Source organism: Triturus cristatus, chromosome 3_1 (genome assembly GCF_964204655.1).
Source record: "Triturus cristatus chromosome 3_1, aTriCri1.1, whole genome shotgun sequence".
Lineage (NCBI taxonomy): Eukaryota > Metazoa > Chordata > Amphibia > Caudata > Salamandridae > Triturus > Triturus cristatus.
Genome location: NC_140583.1, coordinates 669,067,761 through 669,080,451, shown reverse-complemented (window position 1 = coordinate 669,080,451; position 12,691 = coordinate 669,067,761).

Below are 12,691 nucleotides of genomic sequence, written 5' to 3'. Positions count from 1 at the left end.
CAGCAGGTATTAACTGCGGGCAGTGGACCTTGATGACGTGAGTAGGGCACCCGGTCTCAACCACCGGAAAGCTGCACACCTTGGTATTTATTAGTGAGATATAAACCTGTTTCTTTCCTTCTATCTTCTTTTCAGAGTGTGACTATAGGCACTGCCCCCTTTTGGGATCCATGTCGCTCTAATGAAAAGCGACTTAATAGTGATCTAATTTGATGAAGCGGACACGGTGTGATGCACACATGAGTGCATGTTTTTCTCATGTATATGTGTTATTGTTTACATGTGCGTCTTTTGATTACTGTTTATGTTTTTACTTTTACAGATGACAAAGTCAGCTCTTAACATCTAGGAGAAAATGAGTAGGTTTTCTCTCACTATACGCACCTTAGCATGTGCGCAATATACTCACTTCAGACTGTTGGTATTCCCTCAGTCTGTGTTCACGTTTCTTGGTCCTGACGAAAGCCAGCATATGGTAATGCATGTAGACCTTTTTTACAGGATACGTGAGCTAAAACTAAATCTCTAGACATATCTGCCTTTTCTATTTTAACCCTGCCATAGGGCCCCAATAATATATTATTTCTCTTTACAGAGGGAGACCCTATAGACAGTTTTAAATTCACATAACACTGCACCCCACTTGACATGAAAAACACCAGCTCTGCTGTAATTCAGGCATCGCAGCACACCCAGGGTGCACTCAGCGCCTTGAGTGGGAACCCGATGATGAAGCATGCCACCAACTACGTTGGTGGGTGAGGGTTCTTTTAAAAAGACAATTGTTAATCCAAACACAAACTAATTGAATGGTTTATATTTTGTTACGAGCCTGTTCTTCTTGATTGATATGATTGAATACAGATTATTATGTTAACAGATGGTAAACTTCCTTCTGAAATAAATGAACTTTGTCATGCACATTCCCCTCAAAGAGTGCGCTTCATTCATTGCTGTGATGATTTCAAAATTCCAGCTTGCTCCGCTGGCACAGCGCACAACCTGTTTATGTGCCCGGAGATTGGAAGAAGCTTTTTGTGTGGATAGTTACAAGTCGTTCTCCACCAGCTGGCTGTCTTTCTCAGTTGAAGATGACACCAGAATACTCACCAGCATGACTGGAGGAACGCGTCCCAGAGGTAGGTGGGGTCTTGTTCTGTGTGGTACGGGGTGGGGAGGACAGTGTGTGTGTCGGATGACATGCACTGCTTTGCTTTCTCTCCTGCCACACCGTCCGGGCGCACCTGCATCTCTGGTTTGTGGTCCTTAGTGAAAAATCGAAACGATCAGAAGCAAAAAACAGAAGGAATGAATAAAAGGGTGAAGTTCACTACAAACACGAGCAGCGTGCCGAAAAAAAATCACGTTGCAGCTTATCCTGACAGCAGCAGGAACGTTTCAATAGGAAAGGGCAGGTGGGATATACACGGCTCTTCCATTTACCAGTATAGTTTACACATTGTCTGAGCATACTGGATTAGGAATAAAGAAAATTCCATTACCATGGAAGAGGAAACTGAAAGAAGGGTGGCAGCACAAGCTTTGTTTGCATGAGCCCCCAACAAAGGACAGCCTAGAAAAGGAACAAATATCAAGGATCCCTCTCTACAAGACAAGCTAACAAAATTGGATAAATAAAAAAGTTGAGATATTTAAATGGTGGGAAGCTAAATCTTTTCAAGATTATTTGGATAAAGAGATGGTCCCTCGGGGCCTCAGAATATACACCACCCCATCATACGAATCACTCAACCCAGCAAAGCTTTTTGAGTGGGCAGAAAAGTCTGCAAAGAGCTCCAAGAACATGCTGAACATACTAGTAAAATATGTCTGGCATGACAGGGAGTCAATTCTCTGTGAACTCAAGTTGATAGAAGAAGAATTGAATCAACATAAGGAACAAGACATCATCAAGAAATTTGTAGATGGTTTGTAACTCAAACTCAAGCAATATGAGAATGACATGAAAAGAAAGGAAGCAAAGAAAGCTGCACAGAGATTGTATTGATTATGAGAATATTAACGTATAACCACAAATATGACAATCGGTATGATACACCTACCCAAGCGGAAGCCATTGGTGGCTTAGTGGTAACAACGAGTAACAGATAATCCATAACTAGCAATGACACAGAAGGAGATACCTCTGGCTACCAAGCAAAGTCATCGGCAAGAGGGGACATGGTCGTGAAAACACTACTTTCTTAGACGAATACCGGCTCTTCTAGAAGGGGCGACAAACAACGAGAACGGTACTACCACCCAAGACAAGATGGAGAGGGCAAGAACAGCGGGCCACAGGACGGGGAAGAGGACAGGAAGAAGCAGAAAGAGAAGAAAGAGACTCAAGAAAAGGAAACCGAAGAGGAAGAGGCAAGGAACATGTGGGAAACAAGGCAGCAGGCTCCAAGAAGAGAACATAATGGATGATAAAAAGGTAAATAAAACTATTGTTAATCTTTCAGATCACCCTTTATCCAATTTAGAGGAAAGAATATTGTGTTTGGGTCTTTCCTTTTGTCCATCTGAAAACTTAAATTATCCAGAAACTCGGATTGATCTTTATAAGTTTTTTAGAAAATTAAAACTCAAGAAATGGCATAGTATGAAGAACATCAGGCCCATTAATGTGATTGAAGGGGAAGAACTCAATGATACACCTTCTGATACTATTCTCAACCAGAGAACTGGATTTAGAGTGGTAGATGTGGACACTCTTCTCATTCTGCACAAACGTTTAGCTGAGATAGGGCCAGATTCCAGCAACTCTTTTGTTCCCTTAGACATCACCACAGACCGAGCAGCTTCCACAGACTTTAAATCCAGTTCCATATTTTTCCCCAGCATGCCCATGATAACATTAATACATTTCATGACACTGCCACCGAAGATCTCATCAAAGTTTGACATCAAAAGAGAACAACTGCACTTTACAACATAACCTCACCTCACCACAGCACAGAAATTGAACATCAAATCTCTAGCTGAAGACACCAATATTGTAATATGCCCAGCTGGCAAGGGTGGTAATATTGTACTATGGAATAAAAAGATGCGTGTTGCCGAAGCCCACAGACAATTGGAAGACACCCAGTTCTATGCTAAAATTAATATTGAACAGCACAATGACAGTATCTTACAAATATGGAGGAAACGTAATGGTTGGAAGGATAGTGGGATTCTAGAAAGGGAGGAACATTGCTATTTAAAATTAGATCATTCCAAATTGCTCATACTCTATCTTCTCCCAAAGATTAATAAAAACCCCAACATACCACCGGGTAGGCCAATAGTTTCTTCCAGAGGAAGTGCTCTGAAAAATGTTTCAAAAAATGTAGATCATTTTCTTCGAGAGCACGTCTTTGCTCTTTCCTCTTACATAAGAGACACCAAGGACTTTTGGGGCAAACTAGAAGATTTCAGGTGGGAAGAGGATTTCCTTCTTATCACCCTTGATGGCAACTTTCTATATACGATCATTGATCATACTTTAGGCATTAGGGCATGTCACCATTTTCTAAAGAACAGATAGATATGCTACTTAGAACATACAAACATGTTGCTGGAGATTGTAGAACATTGTCTGCACAACAACATGTTAATGTTCGATGGTACCATATATTAACAGATCCAGGGCACTGCCATGGGAACATAAGGTGCTCCCATTTTGCCAATCTTTTCCTGGGGGTATGGGAGGAAGAAATTCAGAAAGAACTAGCAGCATCCTCAACAGACGGACGGGTGGTCATGTGGTGCTGCTACATTGAAGACCTGTTTGTCATATGGAGGGCACTCAGAGATGCGGAAAGATTTATTGACAAACTGAACATGAACAACTACAACTTGAAACTCACACACAACATAAGTAGAAAATCCATTGAATTCGAGGATGTTCAGATTGACATTATAGACAACAACATCTGTACCAAACTGTTCCACAAATCCACAGCTGGAAATACCCTTCTCCATGCTCTCAGCAACCATCCGGAAAAACTAAAATGGAGTATCCCCTATGGGGAACTGCTGAGAGCAAGGAGAAACTGCAATTCAGACGAGCCCTGTTCCAAGAAACAGACAAACATGATCAGCAGGTTCAAGGAAGGTGGCTACCCTACATGGGTCTTCGAAAAAGCTCTGTCTAAAAGCCAGCAAAGTCAGTAGAAGCTAGATCTTGAAAGAACAATCAGAGAAGAAGCCAGAGAAGAGTTCCACAGACAATAGAGTTACCCTTTTTTTCTTTTTCTTTTTTTACAGAGTTTTATATAGAGCGAACTTGACCTGAATCGGGTATCAGAGTGCTTTACATAGCACCAGTTGCATTACATGAGGACACATTAATTTTTGTTAGGCACGGGGAGATTACGTGATTTGCCCAGAATCACAGGATGTTCAGCGTCATTGCTGAGACTCAAACCCAGTTCCCCAGATTCGAGGTCGACAGCCCTAGCCGATAGGCCAACTCCTCTCCCCACCTCTTCCTTACCTACTATACGAATTCAGAGAGTATCTACAAGATCCTTGCAAAAATCTGGAATGTACTTGCCAGTGACCCAGTAATAGGACAGACTATACAAACACATCCTAGAGTCATATACAGAAAAGGACGCAGTCTGAGGGATATTCTGGTAGAAGGAGATATCACCCTCAAACACTCCTCGAACCAATACAATCTTCAGGGCTTCTTTCCATGTGGGCACTGTAAGGCCTGTCGTAACAGCTACATGAAGACAACTTAAGACACACGGTAGGAGAGTAGGATCTGCTTCACATGGGCAACCCCACTTTTTGCTGGTGTTTCACTGTTTTTCGACCTTAGTCTGGCTGTGGCCCTGCTATTCAGTACCCAGCCTAGCTGCTTCCTCTCTAAAATGGTTTCCATGTACATTAGGTACATCTCTAATTGGATTCTGGAGTGCCTTATAAGTCCCTACTATATGGTATACTATGTACCCAGGGCATAGGTACCTCAGAGGCCTACCAGGGGCTGCAGCATGTATTATGCCACCCCTGGGAAGCACTCCAAAATGACACCACAGGTCTGCTACTGCAGCCTGGGTAAGCTGGTGCATGCACCCCTTACTGTGGTATAGGCTACTTATATCACTACCATTGCATACACATATGAAACCTATAAGTCACTCCTATAGCAGGCCTTAACAATCCTGAAGGCAGAGTGCTTGGTTTTTATGTGAAAGGGTGCCCATGCATGAGCAGAGCCCCTCTGCAGCATTCAGAGTACCTCCTCTGATGCTGTCTGTGGTGCAGCCTGACCATATACTCTTAAGTGCATTACAACCTCGCGGTAAATGCTCATTTTGGACTGGCTGCACGGAAACATGTAGTGTTTGGTGTCAAACACTTTGGAATACTAACCTCCGCCAGTTCTGGCGGCGGGGGTAGCATTCCACCCTTCTAGAGGGAGAGACATGTTCACACTGGTCTAACCGGTAAAGACTTTCTAGAGCCCTGGCATCACAAAATGGATGCTACTGCCACATACACGGGTCTGGCCTCCTGCTGGGGAGGCCTGGACAATAGGTTTCCTGTCCCAGGGAGGTGTACCCACCTCCCCAGACAGGCAGATGTGTATTGGGGCTGGGCGGAAGCACTCTCTGGTGCTTTGAAGTCCTGCACTGGGGGCACACTTGGTGTCCCTGTGCATAGTCCAGTTCAAACCGGTTGCAGGGGCTACCTGCCCCTGCTCTGGCACGAAACTGGACAAAGGAAATGGGTGTAACCACCCCTCTTTCCAAACTCTCCCATAGGTGGGTCCCCAGAGTATGTCCAACCCCCTATCTTAGTATAAGTATGGGAACCCAGTCCTTGAGACTTTAGATTAGCCTGGACGAAACTCTACAACATATATCCTGGACCTTCAACTTTCTATTTCAACTAGAAGATGGAAGAAATCTCCCTTGGGGTCACGGAGTGACTCCCCTGCTTGGCAGGCACCAAAGAAGCAACTGTCCGGTATGCAACTCTGAAGCTCCTGCCGGACGCCGAAGTCTTTCCATCACCAGAGGTGGATTTCCAGACTTCCCCGAGGCTACCCTGAGTCCACAGCAAAGCTGAGGCCCGTGGCTATCGGGGGTGACATGGAACCGTGACACCTGGACACCGTGAACTTTTCCCGGCAAATCATCTTCCTGGTCTTCCTTGAAGTTGTGCTTTGGGCTCTGAGTAGCCCCAGCCTTGGGCACCTACAACACTGAAGATCTCTGGCCTCCACTCCACGAGTGACCCGTGGGCCCGTTTCAAGTGCGACTGCTTGAGGCTCCTTCGCGATCGTTATCCTGTTGGCTAGTGGGTCCCCATGAAGGCAACTCCTTTTCTGCTTTGGCTTTCCTGGTTGCTCCAGATGTGCCCTGGCTTATCCTTGCTGGATGAGTCCCCCAGATCTTGCTGGTCTGCACCAATGTCTTTCTTCTATTTCCACTTGACTTGCTGTTGCCAAGGCTTGTTGGATCCATCCTGGTCGCCAACACCGCAGCACTCGACAGACTTTGTGGGACAGTTTGTGGAATAGCTCCTGGTCATCGCCCATGCCTCCTGGACCTCGTGGCTGAAGAGTCAAGACACCCATCAACTCACCTAAAGCACCCGACATCTGTGGGCATTGGACTATCGTGCCCCTGGTCACTGGTAAGTGACCCAGACTCTGTCCCCTCTGCTTTCAGGTTCCTTCCATCCTTGATCCAGGCTTGGATCTCTTTGGACACTTCTCCTTTTCACGGCAGCAGCAATTCTTTGGCATCTTCCATTGAAAACGACGCCGCGACCCGACACCAAAGGACACCTCTGCACCCGGCTTCCCTGGGTGAGGTAACACGAGTACTCTGGTGCTACCGTGGGTGTTGGCCCTAGAGACCTCTAAGTCCAAAATGGTTTGCTTGTAGTCATCCTCTAAGTGTCCTTAACTTGTAATTTTCCAACCGTGACTTTCCCCATAGAAGTTAACGGCGATTTGCGCCTGTGTTCTAACACTGCACGCGTACCCCGTGGGTCCCCTACGTCACTACCTTGGGTGGTTCCTGGGGGCCCAAGCACTTCTAAAGGCTCTAGGCCTTGTGTCTAGTTCAGTCGTGGTTCTTATACCACTTTATTGGTATATGGTTTGGTACGCCCCTAGGGCCCAAACATGTATTTTTGCTTTTTCTGTTGAATACTGACTTGTAACTTAAGTACTTCGAACTCCAGCCTCATAAAGAGACTAGAGGGGTGTGTTTTATCTTAAATACATATATTTTGTATTTATATACCTGGTGTGGTTGTCCTTTCATTTGGTCATTCAAGAGATTATAGACTGGTAAAAGAAGCTGCTTTACATTCCTTCAAGACTTAGCCTGAAGGCTGCTCTCCATAGCTACCACTACGATAGCTTTCAATAAAGGTTGTCTTTAACCTATCACCATAAGGAGTTGTTTGGACTGGTACAAGGTGCCCACACTAATTAGTGGACAACATATACCAGGCCAACTTCTCACACACACCCAGTAATGAAAGAAAAATCATCCAGTTCCTCACATGCAGCTTTACATTTGTGATTTATGCCCTTCAGTGCCCCTGCAATAAAACCCTGATGGTCAAGAAAAGGATACTTGAACATATGAGGGCCATAAGCAACAAGAACCCACATTATCTGATAGCGAGACATTTTCAGGAATACCACCTATCAAATAACTCTCTTCTCCAGGGCCGGACTGGCCGAAGCGGGCACCGGGCAATCCCCCGGTGCGCCGCACAGGTGGGGGCCGGTTTTGGGCCACCGGGGGCCGTTTTTGCAGCATAGCTGCAAAATTGGCCCTGTAACAAAATCGTCCGAAAACCGGCCCTGGCAAAGAGCTCGGCGGCACACCCAAGCCCAGGGGGGGCGGCCGAGCACTTTGCCAGGGCTGGTTTTGGTTCCCAGTCCGGCCCTGTCCTCCTCACATACTTTGCAATTGAACAAATACATGCAAATCTTAGAGGTGGAAACAGGGTCCTCCATTTATGCAAAAGGGAGTCCAAATACATTCTGGATCTAGAGACCAAAAGCCCAGAAGGACATAATCTGGACAAGGAATTAGAAATACACATACATGAAAATTAAGAAACGAATTTCAAATGCAAGGGTAGCTGACCCTTTTCTTCAGGATCACGTCCACTTGGTGAAGGGTGTATAAAAGATAAGAAATTTTAAAGATTTTCACAGTTTTCTATTAATTTTGATTTGTTTTGAGATTGCTATTTTGCATTGACCACAACACTATTGAAAGTTAGATTATGTTGTGTTCATTTGTAAACTGATGGTATATGCAGAGACATGTTACATAGTGAAAAAAATGGCAGGACTACGTACAATTTGATGTCTGCCACTAGACGCTTTAATTCTAATGTATATTCAAGCGTAACCCTTTGGTGCTATATTGAATATTGAACTATGATTGTTTGTTGACCTGATGCAGAAATGCCATACTAGAGTCCAACGTCACGGTTCCCCCCCTTTTTTTCTGGGATCTTCTGATGTGAGATTACAAATCACATGTGCCCAGAACCCTTTGACAGTTTCCGTACATAAGCCACTTGGTGCTGACACCAGAATCTAGTACGAGTATCCATCTATGGTTAGATACTCACTCAGAAAGGTTGCATCGCAGTTATTTAAGAACACCTCGTATTCTGTTAACAGACAGTGAACTTCCTTCTTTGTCCTTGGATTATGCTCCCCAAGCACAGTATTATACTGAGGATACCTTTCAGTTTAAGTAGCAGGTTTGCAAATTTAGGAGCTTATTTTACAGCCACTTACAATGCTTTGTTTTCTCCTTTTTACTTTTCTTGTGTATTGACACATTACATACCTTGATGTGGGTAATACATGAAATTACATTTTGCTCAGATACAAAAACCTGAAAGGTTGCATCACAGTTATTTGAGAACAAATTACATAATGTTAGCACACAATGTATGTCTATGTCCTAGGATGTGTGCTCCCACAGCTCAGTACTGCCCTTAAGATGCATTTAGCTCAATTGGTATTATGCAAATTATGCAATTTTCAGGGGCTAATCCTATAGCCACTTGGCTTGTACAGAGTATTATTATTCTCTTTCTTAACCCCCTTTTGTGAACTGATACAAAGTCTGGATAAAAGCACTATATGTATTTACACTGTGACCAATGCATCAAGGTGTTATAAGATGGCCTCCATAGTAGTTACATAACAATGGTAATCTGCAAAATGTCTAGCTACCAGGTAATGACAGCTAGACATTTTGCAGATTACCATCTCTCAAACAATTACCTCCTAACCTATTATGCTATAGGACAAACCCATCAGAATCATAGAGGAGGAAATTGAGGTCAGCACCTACGGAAGAGGGAGTCCTGGCACATAATTAACTTACAAACTAAAAGCCCGGAGGGGCTTAACCAGGAAGAGGAGATGAGCATTCATCTTCATAAATAGCTAGGAGAGAATACCCCCTCTGCCTCTGCCCTGACTTTTGAACTGTTGCCTATTAATACATTTCTGCATTGCAACTTTGTCAGGTATTTGTATGCGTTAACTGATGTATTTTGAAGGATTTTAACCCTTACTGTGAGAGTAACTCGTGGTTTTTCTTTTTAATCACAGAAGAAAAGAAAGGGGTTGACTTAGCGAATTCACTCTAAGCAAACTAACCTCCCCCTAACATTTTCGTCGGCATCACCATGGTGGTGGGCTGCACCCAACAGATAAGAGAATCTCTCTTTTACCATGAATATAAATTCATTTGTTTATCTGGGGTGGGAGGATTCACGGGGAGGTATCTAATCACTTCACGTTTTCACATATATCCTTTTTGTGGAATTTCCGGTTTATTGATGGGTCTGGCGATTTGTTAGTTCATAGGAGTGGTACTATTTTCTATCCCTCTATCCACATAAACTCAGCACTTGCAGTAGACAACATGAGTGACGGAACTCTGACCCCACCCCGCCCCCTCAGCCACCCGGCTTTTGGCACTAGCCGCGATTTGTCTTCTGTACTCTGTACATCATAATCAGCCACTAGCCGAGTAAACCGCTTAAACTCGTCTCATATTGCCAAGCCCTTCGCTCGCGGGTCACGTCTCTTCGCCCTGGCTTTGTGCACTTGCTGTTCCCCCACCCCCAGTTTGTGTTTTCTCTCCGTTGTACCAGGTAAAGGTTTGATTTGCATTTGCATGAATTTCCGAATACTCTGTATATTTGATACTTATACATGTGGGTATATAACATTAGAATCTGGAGGGACGATGTGGTTTCATAATAGGCATGCTTAATGTACCGCCGTTACCCACTTGTTTAAAGGTCTGAGGAGATGCATTTATTTTACATGCTTGCCATTTTTGAATGGATACATTCTGGCACAGATGCACTAATCCGCTATTTTGTGTTATTGTTTTTCCTACCTCTTAATTGCACTATGTGTTAGAATCGATTATTATAAACAACCTCTGTATGAAATATTTGAATACTCGCAACAGTCCCGTATGCGCAATGACGCTGAGTTTGCAGACAATTGTGTTGTTTCACTTTACTTTTGTGACTATTGGACTGCCACTTTTTAGCACTACTTTTTGAGCGAAAAGTGTGTTAAAAGGGTTCTTAGGAGACCGGGTCAATAAAGTTTTCTTGCTATATAATACAGATTTGACCATTACAAAATGGATGCCACACTTGTGTGTAGGTGGATTAACTTACATTAGTCCTAGGTTAATTTCTTCACTCTATATGTATTACAGACAGTACACACAATACAGTGTGTGAACAAGCTTGCTGTGCAAGAGAAACGCGCTACTAAAATAAACCATATTCTGATGCAAGTACAACTCTGAGTGATCACTTTATTAAACTTTCTAACAATGGAGAAAAATGTCCAGCGCGTTCCGCCGACTGCAGCGGTCCTCTGCTGATGGCGAGGGGAGACAGAAAGAGCAATGCTGTTATATAAATATATCTGTGATCAAGATCCCTTCAGGATCGAAAGGCGTCATGCTGATGGAGTTGTGTCTTACACGAGCTGAATAAAACCTGAAGCTGCACGAAAATTGTTGTCCGTACTCCATTTGTGGGCAGAGGAGAAGTGGCTGCGAGAAGGAGTGTGCTGTATATATATATATATATATGTATATATACATATATATATTACCTAGTTATAGTTAGGACCTAGTTTCCATAGGAAAAGTGTTTTTTGATTTGCCAATATCTTTGGAGCTGTTCGACGAATCTTCGCGAAATTTTCAAAACTAATGGCCCACCCCGGTCAGCTTCTGTCTTTCCGGGTAATTCATGAAGGGGGCCGTGTAAAAACGGGGGTCACAAAACGCGTTTTCACCATGGTAATTTCCATAGGAAATTTTGTCATGGTTACAGCCCGAATTGCTGAACGGAATTACACCAAATTTGGCAGAGAGGTGGCTCTTGGTCCAGATTGTAAATCTGTTCAGTAGTTCCTGAGAAATGTAAAAAGAAAACATACCGATATCTGGTGACTGCAGTGGAGCCGCGAACCCTCCCGAGCACGAGCTTGATTGTGATTGGCTGCCAACACTTCAAACCAAGATGTGTTGGCAGCCATCTTGTGATTCGTTAAAACCAAGTCACAAAAAAAAGGTGAAAAAAAAGAAAAGGGGGCAGGGCAGAAACACCCTGACCCCCTAGGCCTAGTACCCCCCAGGGCCACATTAAGTATTTTTAACAAAAAAAGATTTTGGCGGGTTTCATGAATCCCCCCGGAAAAAACGAAGCGCGGGCTCCTGCACTTAGTTTTAATGATCCCCCATAGCCCCGGGAACCGCCACCACCTGGGACTTTATTATTATTATTTTTAAAAAGCATGGAGGGCTCCTGCCCCCTCACGCAGCTCCAGGGACCACTGCCTCCCCTGGGCTTTATTTTATTTTTTTTAAGCATGGGAGGCTCCAGCCCCCTCACGCAACCATTGGGACCGCCATCTCCCAGGGCTGTATTATTAATATTTTTTTAAAGCGTGGAGGGCTCCTGCCCCCCTCACGCATCCCCAGGGACCGCTACTTCCCCGGGGCTTTAATTAACAAATGCGGGGGGCACATGCCCCCACTGCAGCCCGGGGACTGCCACCTCCCCGGGGCTCTGCTTTAAATAAAGTAGTTTGGGGGGTTCAAGCTCCCCCACATGCCCCGGGGACCACCTCCCCTGGAGCACTAATTTAAAGAAGCAGGGGCTCTGTTGCGGACCCCCGTCTCTGGGGACAACCACCTCCCTGGGGCTTTATATACAAAGGGAGCGGGGGCTGTGCGGCCCGCCTCCTGGAGCCCTAGATGGCCCTGGAGACCGCCACCCCAGGGGGCCGGCTCCAGCAATGTCCCGGGTGTCCATCCCCGGGACATTGCAGTTTGCTTCGTGGAAGCGAGAGGAGTAAACCTGCTCTTCCATGAAGCAAAGCAAATTGCTTTTGGACAAGGGGAGCTGCATGTCAGGAACCACGGGGGCATTGTGGCTCATCTCACGATCCCCAACGTGAGGGCCGGCCTCGGAGGGTGGGGTTCCCGGGGCAAGAAGTGGCCCGGGAGGAGGGCCAATCAGCCTACTCCCTTTTAATTATTATTATTTTTTTAAAGCACGGAAGGCCGGTCCCGGGGATGAGGTCTCCGGGGGCAGAAGTGGCCCAGGGAAGGGGGACCAAGCGGCACCCCTCCCCCAGTTA